A 13,598-nucleotide genomic window follows, 5' to 3' on the forward strand; every position below is an offset into this window, starting at 1 on the left:
AACAATTTAAGGATTTACTAGCAAGCTCCTTATATTGCCTTTGCTTACCTGTACAAATTAAATCTTCAGCAGGCAGCAGTATCCACAATAGATTCAATCACTGGATTTGCCCTTATTTTGAAAAATACTAAGCAATTAAATAAACTATGTTGTACTTTTTCTTATATTGCTTTAACAAAATCTTTAAAATAAATATATCATTTAAATTTGATATGTGTATAAATTCTAGGTTAATAAATTTTCACAGCATCTTTTAATTTTCTAAACCAAATATGGAGTTACATAAAAATAATTAGGAACTTTCTTTATCCACACTGAATTTTATATATTATTTGGATTTCCAGTTCTGTTTACATTTGTTTATAATATACAGTGATCCCTCTATTATCGCGAGGGTTCCGTTCCAAGACCCCTCGCGATAATCGATTTTTTGCGATGTAGGGTTGCGGAAGTAAAAACACCATCTGCGCATGCGCGCCCTTTTTTTCTTCTATGGCCGCGCATGCGTAGATGGTGGAGTTTGCGTTCCCCGCCACCCACGCAAAGGGGAAACCCGATTCGGCTCCTCGCTGCTGCTACGCTACCGAGCAGATCAGCTGCTGGGCGGCCGAAGGAACCTTCCCTGGGTCTTCCCCCTCTTGCTGGCGGGCGGGCGAGTGGCGGGCATCAGCGAGGAGCTGGGGTTTCCCCTTTGCGTGGGCGGCCGGGAAGACCCAGGTTGGGGGTTTGGGGGGGTGCTGGGAAGCCCCCCCAGGCCGGCTGCGACCTTTTAAAACAGCTGCACCGCTTCCCAGCTGAGTCCTGAAGCCAAACGCCAAAGGCGAACTTCCGCGTTTGGCTTCAGGACTCAGCTGGGAAGCGGCGCGGCTGTTTTAAAAGGTTGCAGCCGGCCTGGGGGGCTTGCTGGGGGGCTTCCTGCCTCTCCTACAGCGAAGACAGGCGGCACCTTCCCGAAGCACTCAGCTAAGCTGTTGGGGGAAGGGTTGGCCATTTGCCGCCTCTCTCCGCTGCAGGAGAGGCAGGAGCAACCAAAGCAATGTTCCAAAGCGGTCTCCGGGAAGCGACCGAGGGAAAGGCAGTCGTCTGCTTTTCCTTCAGCTTGAAAGAGGAGGCAAATGCCCCGCCTTCCCCAGCCGGTTAACTTGAAGCGCTCGGTTAACTGGCTGGGGGAAGGCAGGGCAGTTGCCGCTTCTTTAGAGCTGAAGGAAAGGCAGGCGACTGCCTTTCCCTTGGTCGCTTCCCGGAGACCGCTTTGGAACATCGCTTTGGGAGAGGGGGCAACTGCTCCCGGTTAAGAAGCAAGAATCCACCCCCTAGCCAAACGGCTTTTTTCCTGTTTAGCACGGCGTTCGAGCGCTAAACAGGAAAAAAGCCGTTTGGCTAGGGGGTGGATTCTTGCTTTTAACCGGGCAGTTGCCCCCTCTCCCAGAGCGATATCCTTAGCGGTCTCCAGGCTGCGACCTTTTAAAGCAGCCGCACCGCTTCCCAGCTGAGTCCTGAAGCCAAACGCGGAAGTTCGCCTTTGGCGTTTGGCTTCAGGACTCAGCTGGGAAGCGGTGCGGCTGTTTTAAAAGGTCGCAGCCGGCCTGGGGGGCTTCCCAGCACCCCCCCGAACCCGGGTTGGAGGTTCGGGGGGGTGCTGGGAAGCCCCCCAGGCCGGCTGCAACCTTTTAAAACAGCCGCGCCGCTTCCCAGCTGAGTCCTGAAGCCAAACACGGAAGTGGTTGTTTTTTTAAATTAATATTTTTTTAAAAATCGCGATATAGCGTTTCGCGAGGATCGAGATCGCGAAACTCGAGGGATCACTGTATTCAAAAAAATACACACTGATATTATGTAATTCTCAGAATTCAGCAATCCATCTTTGCATTTATGACCATTACAGATCTATAAAACAAAGGAAAGCTAAAGTCAAACTGTAAGCCCAGGGATGGCTTCACTTAGCAATCACCTTGTTTGATGACCCAATTGTCATTGCTAAATGTGGTCTATCCATATATGCTTGCATAAATCCAAGAGAGAATATCCTGAATAATATGAAAAATATATGGTGATACAATATTGTGAAATCTAAGAAACCAAGTACAGTGATACCTCGTCTTACAAACCCCTCGTCATACGAACTTTTCGAGATATGAACCCGGGGTTTAAGATTTTTTTTTGCCTCTTCTTCTGAACTATTTTCACCTTACGAACCTGCCGCCACCGCTGGGATGCCCCGCCTCCGGATTTCCGTTGCCAGGCGAAGGCTCCCCTTGTTGGGGAATCACACCTCCGGACCTTCTGTTTCTAGCGAAGCGCCCGTTTTTACGTTGCTGGGAATTCCCCTGAGGCTCCCCTCCATGGGAAACACCACATCCGGACTTCCGCGTTTTTGCGATGCTGCAGGGGAATCCCAGCATCGCAAAAACGGGCGCTTTGCCGGCAACAGAAGTCTCCGGAGAGGGACAGCATACAAATCCAATAAAGTAAGTAAATAAATAAATAAATAAATAAATAAATAGTCCGGAGGTGGGGTTTCCCAGCGAGGGAAGCCTCAGCGAAATCACAGCATCGCAAAAACACTAAAGTCCCCACCTCCGGACTTCCGTTGCCAGCGAAGCGCCCGTTTTTGTGATGTTGGGATTCCCCTGCTGGGATTCCCCTGCAGCATCGCAAAAACACGGAGGTACGGAGGTGGGGTTTCCTATGGAGGGGAGCCTCAGATGAATCCCAGCAGCGCAAAAACGGGCGCTTCAGCTGGCAAAGGGGGTGAATTTTGGGCTTGCACGCATTAATTGCTTTTCCATTGATTCCTATGGGAAACATTGTTTCATCTTACAAACTTTTCACCTTGCCAACCTCGTCCCGGAACCAATTAAATTTGTAAGACAAGGTATCACTGTATATCAAAACCCTATAGTGTCATCACTCGGACTGTAAGGCTTTTAATCTAACTGCAATAATATACCCATCACACAGGGAAATATACTGTACATAATAAATTCACAATATAGAAATAAGTTTTCAGTCACCTACATTCTAAAAATATACAGCATAATTTCCTCACAACTAATAATACAAAATCTATTACTGTGTGTTGCATTTAAAGGTAGAAAGACTACAATTTTATCAGACAAAAAAACCCCAGTATAATTTTCATGAAAAGAAAAATAATGGAAGCATTCAGGTACTTAAATTTTTTTCTCAAATTTATCTGAAACAAAATAAACATTAGTTTTTCTATCAATTTACATGCCAAATTGCTACAATACTTTTTTAAAATTGAAGGCATCATTAGCTATAACTTCGTAATACTTGTACTTAATCTATATTCACATACATAATGGCTGCCATATGTTAAAATGTGACCTAAGAAATGAGCAAATAAAGAATATCATTGTAAATAGAAACTCAACAGCAACTCTCATTTTTGTGCATATTGTGAAAAAATAACTAGCTCAAATAATTCTGCCGCATAAATCCCAGCGGCCGGTTAGGTCCCACAGATTTGGCCTTTTCCAGGCCCCATCAACCAGACAATGTCATTTGGTGGAGCTTAGGGGAAGAGCCTTCTCTGTGGGGCCCCCCAGAGATTCGTACTGCCCCCACCCTCCTCGCCTTCCGCAAGAGACTTAAGACTCGCCTATGTCGCCAGGCCTGGGGCAATTATATCTTGCCACCCCCGACTAATAAATGTGATGCATGGTGTACAGTGATCCCCCGGTTATTGCGTTCCCGACCATTGCGAACAGGCTAATTTGCGATTTTTGAACCCGGAAGTCAAAACACCATCTGCGCATGCGTGCCCTTTTTTTCTATGGGCACGCATGCGTAGATGGCGCTGGGCAGATCAGCTGCTGGGCGGCTTCCCTAGGTCTTCCCCCTCTTGGCGGGCATCAGCGAGGAGTTTCCCCACCGCCCAAGCAAACTCCTCGCTGCTGCCGCTTCGCTCGGGCCGCTTCCCAGCTGAGTACTCAGCTGGGAAGCGGCCCGAGCGAACGGCTTGTCCGCAGCCTACCTGCCCGCGCGCCCGCGGCTCGCGCGCCCTTCTCCCGCCCACGCCGTTCGCTTGGGGCCGCTTCCCAGCTGAGTACTCAGCTGGGAAGCGGCCCGAGCGAACGGCTTGTCCGCAGCCTGCCTGCCCGCGCGCCCGCGGCTCGCGCGCCCTTCTCCCGCCCACGCCGTTCGCTCGGGCCGCTTCCCAGCTGAGTACTCAGCTGGGAAGCGGCCCGAGCGAACGGCTTGTCCGCAGCCTGCCTGCCCGCGCGCCCGCAGCTCGCGCGCCCTTCTCCCGCCCACGCCGTTCGCTTGGGGCCGCTTCCCAGCTGAGTACTCAGCTGGGAAGCGGCCCGAGCGAATGGCTTGTCCGCAGCCTGCCTGCCCGCGTGCCCGCGGCTCGCGCGCCCTTCTCCCGCCCACGCCGTTCGCTCGGGCCGCTTCCCAGCTGAGTACTCAGCTGGGAAGCGGCCCGAGCGAACGGCTTGTCCGCAGCCTGCCCACGCCATTCGCTCCCCCTCTTGCTGGCGGGAGAGCGAGAAGCCCTCCCCAGCACCCGCTCGCCCGCCCTTCGCTGCTCGCCCGCCCTTCGCCCGGCCACCCGCCGTTTGCTCGCTGCTCACCCGGGTTCGGGGGGGGTGCTGGCAAGCCGCCCATGCCGGCGGCGACGTTTTAAAACAGCCGCGCGGCTTTCCAATGAGTCCCGAAGACAAACGCGGAAGTTTGACGTTTGTCTTCGGGACTCATTGGAAAGCCGCGCGGCTGTTTTAAAACGTCGCCGCCGGCATGGGCGGCTTCCTAGCAGCCCCCCAAACCTGGGGGTTTGGGGGGGTGCTGGCAAGCCGCCCAATGCCGGCGGCGACGTTTTAAAACAGGAACCCCAATCTTCGGCTCCTCGCTAGTGCTGCGGGAGTAAAAACACCATCTGCGCATGCGCAGATGGTGTTTTTACTTCCGCAGCGCTACTTCGCGAAAACCCGCTCGTTGTGGGGGGTCCTGGAACGGAACCCTCGCAACGAGCGGGGGATCACTGTAATTGGATTGTCTGATTGAGTAATATATAGGGGTTTTAGCTGTAGTTTTTTAATGTATTAGATTTGTTTTGTACGCTTTGTTTCTATATTTATTCTGTGAGCCGCCCTGGGTTTTCGGAGAAGGGTGGCATACAAAAATAAATAATAATCATCATCATCATCATCATCATCAATAATAAATATGATAGGCACACTTTAGCGAATGTGCAAAATTAGAAAACGTCTTGTTTGGAAACAGAATACAAATGTCATTTTCTTGGAGTCATTTAAAAAAATAGCTAAAAATGCTAAATTTTAAGCAATGTGTATTTAAATTAAGAACTCAGAAATAAATTCAAAATTTCTTGATAATTAAATTATCAATTGCCGGTTGGAAAAAAATTCAAAAATATAGTTGTTAAATTATTGTGAAAGCCAGCCCGCTAAGCAAGATGCCCACTAAGCAAGATTTTAAAGTATATGCTCTCTTCGTTGGGAAATGAACTTAAAAGCTAATTTCTTGCAGATGAATTTGAAGCAAAATTATTATTGATAATTGTCAACATAACACCCCCTTTCCCCCACATCGTGGGGAATATTTTGCTATCAGAATAATTTCACTGATAATTTTTATTAAGTCCTCAAATACCTTTCAATGTATTATATGCTAATGCTGATGAAATAATTCTTAATACCTTACATTGGTTATTATATTTAGAATCTTCGTTAAAATACCATATAGAAAATTAAAGACTAATCAAGTGGATGAATTAATAAAATTGTTAATGAGATTCAGCAGGAGGGTAAAGTTACTGGATTTAAATGTTTCCAATATGATGGGAAAAGAGTCTAAGCAGAGGTTTTTTCGGAGGGAGGGTATTATTTTAAGAGTTAGAAGTGTCTAACAATCCACTTCTAACGTTCCTTACGTGGTATCTTATAAACGTTCCAAGTAAAGAAGTATACTTACCATTGTAAAAGCAAATGTATGCAAGATCTACATAAAACGGAAAGGTATCCAAGCTTTGGGAATAAAATAGCGAATGTTACTTAGAAAAACATCTAATTATTTTTATTGCGTCATGCTACCACTGTACTAGACTGGTACAAAATTTGTACATTATATAAAATATACAGTATTGCTGTTTCATCTCTTTTATATTGTGTAACCATTACAATATATTATCAAACCAAATAAGCATTCAGACAATAATGTTCAGATTATATATCACGCAAATGAAAAAGTTACAAGACAGAACGATACTGGTATAACTACAAAGTTATATAACTGGCAATGTGTATTTGGATCAGGATCATCATCATCCTAGCGTTATTCCCACAGGGGCAGAGTCCGCTTTTTGGATGGCAGCAAAATATAATTGCAATAAATAAAATACATTCCAGTTATTACAAACCCAATTGAGAGGGAAATTTACCTATAAATGAGGTTTCCTTTTAAATTGAAAACAAACACAATATGGAAGGAATAATTCAAGTTACTGAGTTATGTATTTTTGCTATTAAAAAAAGGTTGAATCTATTGTATACAAGAATTAAAATGTAAATCTCCCTAAATATTGCAACTACATTCAACATATAAAGTATGTAAAAAAATAAATACAAACAGTATTACAAAACACAAACTGTTGTCACAATACCAAATCTTATGTCACCAATCTGACACTTAAAATCTGGTAATATGCAGCCCATGCACTCTCCAAAATACGTCACTCCTTGCTTGTACCATATTAACTCAAGCAGTTATTTCCCAGGGATTGTAGAGTTAGTGCATGAGCACAGATAATAAAATTATTGCCCTTAGTGGGTACTTACATGGTGTGCATGTCTATACTTTCTCAAAACAATTAATAGATTTAATATTACTAAAAACTATTTTGTAATCAGGCTTTCATTTTATTCATTCAAATTAATTCCTAATGCTGCAAAAGGTGTGAAATGATATGGTAGTTAGAGAGGTCACATGTTTTTTTCTTTTATTATTTTTATTTATTTATTTATTTATTAGATTGGTATGCTCCCCCTCTCCGAAGACTCTAAGACAACCCATATATTTCCAACAAAAGTGCAGAAAATAAGGCATCATTTGCTGGCAAATCATAGTTAGTGTTCTGAAAGCTGTAACAGTGTTGTATATGGCCTGCAAGTTATTAGGTAATGTTATTACCCGCAAATTATTGTCTGCAAGTTATGTAAAAATTACATTAGATAATGTTTTATAGAAACATCATATGATAATTATTACACATTACATATAGCTCTTGTATAAATCCTAAATTAATCTTGGGTCAACATATGCCAATATCTTATAGTGTACTAAAATATGTCTAATATGTCTAAGGAATACACTTACATCATCAAGAATGAGACATTGTAAGAACAATTTCTTTTCTGATGTATTACATTTCACAGAAATGAAGCTGTAAATTATCACTAAATATTTTGCACACAATACAATTAAAAATAATGTAAGTTAGATTCATGGTTTGTGCCATCTATTAATTTCTTTTAAAAATATTTAAACAGTAGTAATATTTAACCCCAAAATGCTGGTCTTGAAAAAGAATGTAATAATCTAGCACTGCTAAATAGAATAAAAATCTATCCATGAAGTGCTTTGTAATGTGGATCATTTTCAGAAGTCATAAAAATGGATATGGAAGCCAATTACAATTATTTTCATAATGGTATGAATTCATAATTTCATAACGGTAATACTTTATCATCAGGTTTCTTTCATCATTTAAACTGCAAGTGGATTAATACCAGATTTTTCAGATTTTGCTAAACTTAAAATCCCCACAAATTCAAACCACAACAAACCATTAGTGAGGAATAATAAGAGTTACAGTTCAGCAACTCAAAATACACTCTCCTATTTTACATTAAGTAGGAGCTGTTTATTTATCTATCCACTGAGCTCACTGTCTGCAAACTGCACTTTTGATATTTAACAATTCCCTTAGCAAGAACGATGATACTAATCGTCAATTTGTCAGAAAGCTGTCAAATGTAAATTACAAAGTAGTAATCTTATAATTGGTCACTTAATTCTGGGCTTAGTTATGGTTGTAGAAGCTGAGGACTTCCTATAAAAGCACTCAAAAATGCAAGAAAACCACAAATCTAAAAGCATACATACCTGGGCAAGTTGTCAAGATGATCAATCTATATATGTATGAGTACTTTTGACAGACATGCCACAATTTAGATCAAATGCACAATAACCACTCACCTTAACAGAAGTTCCTAAAAGATGCAATACACAAAATACAACTTGACAAAATATCTGATAATTAAATACGAATAAGTCTAATAACTGAAATCACTCAATCTCCCTCTCTTCCACCATTTATCATTTATTCATTTATATTTATATATTATTTAAATTTGTATGCTGCCCATTCCCAAGGGCCGCAGAGTGGCTATTAAAGACTTTAAAGGCTTTACCCTCACACTTCTTTTTATCCGTTATCGCTGAACATCATCCTCTTTATGCCCTCATCAAGCATACAGTAATTTTATAATATAATGTGCATACACCCTAATCCAAATAACAAAAACATTAATACTCTTCAATTTGCATTATTGTGTGCGCCACTGCATTTTGCACCAGCTGAAATCTCCAAACGCTCTTCAAGGGTAGCCCCATGTAGAGTGCATTGCAATAGTCAAGACGAGAGGTGATGAGGGTGTGAATGACTGTGCAGAGCACCTCCTGGAGAAAGGTAGGGCCGCAACTAGTATATAAGACAAACTTGTGCAAAAGCCCCGCCTAGCCACAGATGAGAGATGTTGCTCTAGCCTCAGCTGTATATCTAGGACAGTGTTTCCCAACCGGTGTGCCGCGGCACACTGGTGTGCCGCGAGACATGGTCAGGTGTGCCGTGAAGAAATAAGCTCAGCTTCTGGCCTCGTAACTTTTTTCGAAGAGAAAAAAGTTCTGAGACCGGAAGCTGAGCTTGCTTCTTTGCGCCTTCCAAGTTTTCAAGCAGTTGCGGCGCCCCGCCCGGCTGGAGCTTCCCTGTCAGCAGGTGAGCTTTGGGGCTTGGTGGGAGGGCAGCGGCAGCGGGAGGGCGGTGCGCAGGGGGAGGGTGATGGCGGCGGCAGCGGGCAGGAGCCATGCCGTGGGGCGGTGGCAGGGTGGTCCCTCTCTCTCTCCCCCTCTCTTGCTTTCTCTTTCTCTCCCCCACTCTCCCTCTCTCTTTCTCCCAGTAGCCGTGGGGCGACGTCAGGGTGATCGTCGGTGCCTCTGTTCCTCTGTTCCGGAGGCGGAGCTCCGGAACAGAGGAACAGAGGCACCGACGGCGGCGGCTGGAAATGCTGGAATTGCGTGGCTGGCACTTGCCTGCTGGCTGGACCAGGACGGAGGCTCAAGCCCCATGTCCATGCCCAGCGCAACGCCAGAAATGTATGGCTTCTAGCCACCGCCGTCTGTGCCTCCGTTCTGGAGCTCCGCCTCAAGCTGATCACCCTGCCGTCGCCCCACGGATACTGGGAGAAAGAGAGAGGGGGAGAGGGGGGAGAGAAAGAGAAAGCAAGAGAGGGAGAGACAGAAATAGAGAGAGGAAGAGAGGGGGGGAGAGAAAGAGAGAGAAAGATATAACAAGAGAGGGAGAGAGAGAGAGAGAGGGGGGAGAGAAAGAGAGAGAAAGAGATAGCAAGAGAGGTAGAGAGAGAAAGAGAGAGGAAGAGAGGGGGGATAGAGAGAGAAAGAGATAGCAAGAGAGGGAGAGAGAGAGGGAGAGAGGGGGAGAGAAAGAGATAGCAAGAGAGGGAGAGAGAGAAGGAGAGAGGGAGAGAGGGGGGAGAGAAAGAGATAGCAAGAGAGGGAGAGAGAGGGGGGGAGAGAGAAAGAGATAGCAAGAGAGGGAGAGAGAGAAAGCGAGAGGGGGGAGAGAAAGAAGGAGAGAGAGATAGCAAGAGAGGTAGAGAGAGAAAGAGAGAGGAAGAGAGGGGGGATAGAAAGAGAGAGAAAGAGATAGCAAGAGAGGGAGAGAGAGGGGGGGAGAGAAAGAGAGAGAAAGAGATAGCAAGAGAGGGAGAGAGAAAGAGAGAGGAAGAGAGGGGGGATAGAAAGAGATAGCAAAAGAGGGGGAGAGAGAGGAAGAGAGGGGGGAGAGAAAGAGAGAAAGATATAGCAAGAGAGGGAGAGAGAGAAAGAGAGGGAGAGAGGGGGGAGAGAAAGAGATAGCAAGAGAGGTAGAGAGAGAAAGAGAGAGGAAGAGAGGGGGGATAGAAAGAGAGAGAAAGAGATAGCAAGAGAGGGAGAGAGAGAGGGGGGGGATAGAAAGAGAGAGAAAGAGATAGCAAGAGAGGGAGAGAGAAAGAGAGAGGAAGAGAGGGGGGATAGAAAGAGAGAGAAAGAGATAGCAAGAGAGGGAGAGAGAGAAGGAGAGAGGGAGAGAGGGGGGAGAGAAAGAGATAGCAAGAGAGGGAGAGAGAGGGGGGATAGAGAAAGAGATAGCAAGAGAGGGAGAGAGAGAAAGAGAGAGGGAGAGAGGGGGGAGAGAAAGAAGGAGAGAGAGGGGGAGAGAAAGAGAGAAAGCAAAAGAGAGAGAGAAAGAGAGATAGCAAGAGAGAGGGAGAGGGGGGAGAGAAAGAGAGAAAGCAAAAGAGAGAGAGAGAAAGAGAGATAGCAAGAGAGAGAAAGAGAGAGGGAGAAAGAGGGGGAAGAGTGAAAGAGAGAAAGACAGCAAGAGAGAGAAAGCAAGCAAGAGAGAGAGAGAAAGAGGGGGGAAGGAGGGTGAGGGAAAGACAGAGAGAGGGAGGGAGAGAGAAGGAGGGAGAGAGAAGGAGGGCAAAAAAGAGAGGGAGGAAGGGAGAAACAAAGAGAGATGGAGAGCGAGGGGAAAGAGGAGGGAAGGGAGAGAGAGAGAGAGAGAGGGAGAGAGAAAAATAGAGCGAAAGGGAGGAAGAGAGATATTTTTTGTCCAAACTTTTTTTTACACACACCCCTCCCCCCCCGCTCAATGTTCCCCAGGATTTTTTAAATGTGAATAATGTGCCGCGGCTCAAAAAAGGTTGGGAAACACTGATCTAGGAGGACACCCAAGCTGCGAGCCCTATCCAAGGGGGAAATTGTTTCTCCCCCACAAGACCAAAGATGAAGAGATGGAATCATCTTTAGTTGGAAGGACCCACAGCCATTCAGTCTTGTCAGGGTTGAGTTTTAACCTGTTATGTCCCATCCAGACCGTTACGGCTTCAAGACACCGCTACATCACTTCCACCGCTTCACTGAGCTGACATGGGGTGGATATACAGCTGAGTATCGTCAGTGTATTGTTGGTAGCTCACCCCAAGTCATTGGATGAATTCAAATAGCAATTAGTGATTAGGGAGAAAAAAGATGGCAGGGAGAAAGAGAGGGGCTACTAGAATGACCTTTTTATCTAGTTTGTTTTGCTGTTTTGCTATTTCTAAATGTTTTTTCAACTCAACATATGTACCATATATGTATCTTGTTTTTGCTTACCTGCATGACTTAACTAATCAAAAAACACATAGAAAAACAAAAATCTCATTAGATACCGTATTTTTCAGAGTATAAGAGCATCTTTTTCTCTCCTAAAAGAGTAAAAACCTGGGTGTGTCTTATACACAGAATGTAGCCCCGCCCAGGCTCTCAAACGGAGCTTTCGGAGGCTGAAACAGCCTCTCAGATGGAGCTTTACAAAGCTAAAAAAGCAGCCTCTGAAACTAAGCTTTGCAAGGCTGAAAACAAACTCTCAAATGGAGCTTTGCAAAGCTGAAAAAGCAGCCTCTGAAACGGAGCTTTCAAGGCTGAAAACAATCTCTCAAATGAAGCTTTGCAAGGCTAATACACCTGTTCCAAGCTGTTTGCTAAAGACTTTAGCCAGATGGATGCTGGTAAACAGATTTTTTTTTCTCATTTTCCTCCCCAAAAACTAAGGTGCGTCTTATACTCCGGTACATCTTAGTCCAAAAATAAATATTTAGTTTATATCCCTTTCAACAAAAAGTATTATAGAAATGCATTTATATTATTAGAGAGGTAATGTAATTAAAGTTTTATTTAAATATATTGTTACATTTCAATAAGAAACTATTATCTCTATTAATTCAATTTTGAGATTTAATATTTTCAAAATTTATGTTTATGATATGGGAGTTGATTTCTGGACAAAAAACTTCAGCAATACAAAAGCAACAAATATGGCTCTGAATATTCCACAGTCATGGATAACTGTAACAAATCATGCCTTCAATTTATTTATGTGTGTTTGTATGTGCACTAAGTGCTTTTATCTGTATCTTTAAGTACAGTGGTCCCTCGACTTGCGCGTTCTCGATTAGCGCGAAACGCTGCAACGCGGTTTTTCAAAAAATATTATTTAAAAAATAAAATATTAAAATATTATTTTTTAAAAAAAATTTTTTTTAAAAAAAATTTTTTTTATTCTGTTCCCTGAATGGAGACCGCCGGCCGCTCAATCGGGCCGGCAGGGAACAGAATGGAGCCTTCCGCGGCGGGGCTGGTAAGGGGGGGAGCCGAGGGGGGAGCCGAGCCCAGCCCCGTGGCATTCGCTTTCCTCCCGCCGGCAGCCGACTGATCGTGGGCTCCTTCGCAACCTCGGAGAGCTTCCTGGTTTTCGTGAGCTTTCATGCCCCGGAAGCTCTCCGAGGTTGCGAAGGAGCCCACAATCAGTCTCGGCTGCGGGTGGGAGGAAGGCGAATCCCCCGTGGGCTCCGTTACATTTTCCGCTGCCAGCCAGGCCATGCTGGCGGCAGCGGAACAATCGCTGGGCGGAAGGCGTGCTCGGCTCTGCCGCTCCAGCCGCTTTCGGCCGAGCCTCCCTAGCCAAGCGACTGCCTTCCGTCGCAGCGGGGAACATCGGCGCAGGAGGCAGGAGAGGACCGGGCGACCGGAGAAGCAGCGCTGCCGCCGCCACGCCTGGCTCGACTTCCCTGGCTGCTCGGCCGAAAGGGGCTGGAGCGGCAGAGCCGAGCATGCCTTCCGCCCGGGAAGTCCTGCCCCTTCATCCCCACCCCTCGCCCCTGTGGCCGGCTCATCCAGGGGGGCGTGTGTGGACTGGCAAGCGGCAAGCGGGAAGACCAAGGGAAGGTTCCTTCAGCCGCCCAACACCTGATCCGCTCCGCAGCGCGGCAGCAGCGAGGAGCCGAAGATGGGGTTTCCCCTTTGCCTTTACCCCATCTTCGGCTCCTCGCTGCTTCCGCGCTGCGGAGCAGATCAGCTGTTGGGCGGCTGAAGGAATCTTCCCTTGGTCTTCCCCACCGCCCACACGCAAACTCCACCATCTGCGCATGTGCGGCCATGAAAAAAATGGCGCACATGCGCAGATGGTGGTTTTACTTCCGCATCCAATATAACGCGGAAATCGGTTAGCGCGGGAGGTCTTGGAACGTAACCCCCGCGCTAACCGAGAGATCACTGTATACATATTTAAATTATTTAACTTTTTTTCAGCTTTTCTTCCTTCTACATTTTTTTAATTTTTTCTTAGTTTTTTGTAGTAATACTTATCTAACCATCCATCTGCCATGAAATGGTTAACTGGCAGACTGCAGATCACATTTGATTCAGCAACAGATCAACCAAGTTAA

The 13,598-nt window shown here is 45.6% G+C and overlaps 1 protein-coding gene across 7 annotated transcripts in view; it reads right to left on the bottom strand.

Moving 5' to 3' along the window:
• The window catches only part of PSPC1 (paraspeckle component 1), a 72,695-nt gene that overhangs the window by 37,447 nt on the left and 21,650 nt on the right, over positions 1–13,598 (bottom strand). The gene's annotated exons all lie outside the window — the stretch shown is intronic.

Source organism: Erythrolamprus reginae, chromosome 4, assembly GCF_031021105.1.
Source record: "Erythrolamprus reginae isolate rEryReg1 chromosome 4, rEryReg1.hap1, whole genome shotgun sequence".
In the NCBI taxonomy this organism is placed as follows: domain Eukaryota; kingdom Metazoa; phylum Chordata; class Lepidosauria; order Squamata; family Dipsadidae; genus Erythrolamprus; species Erythrolamprus reginae.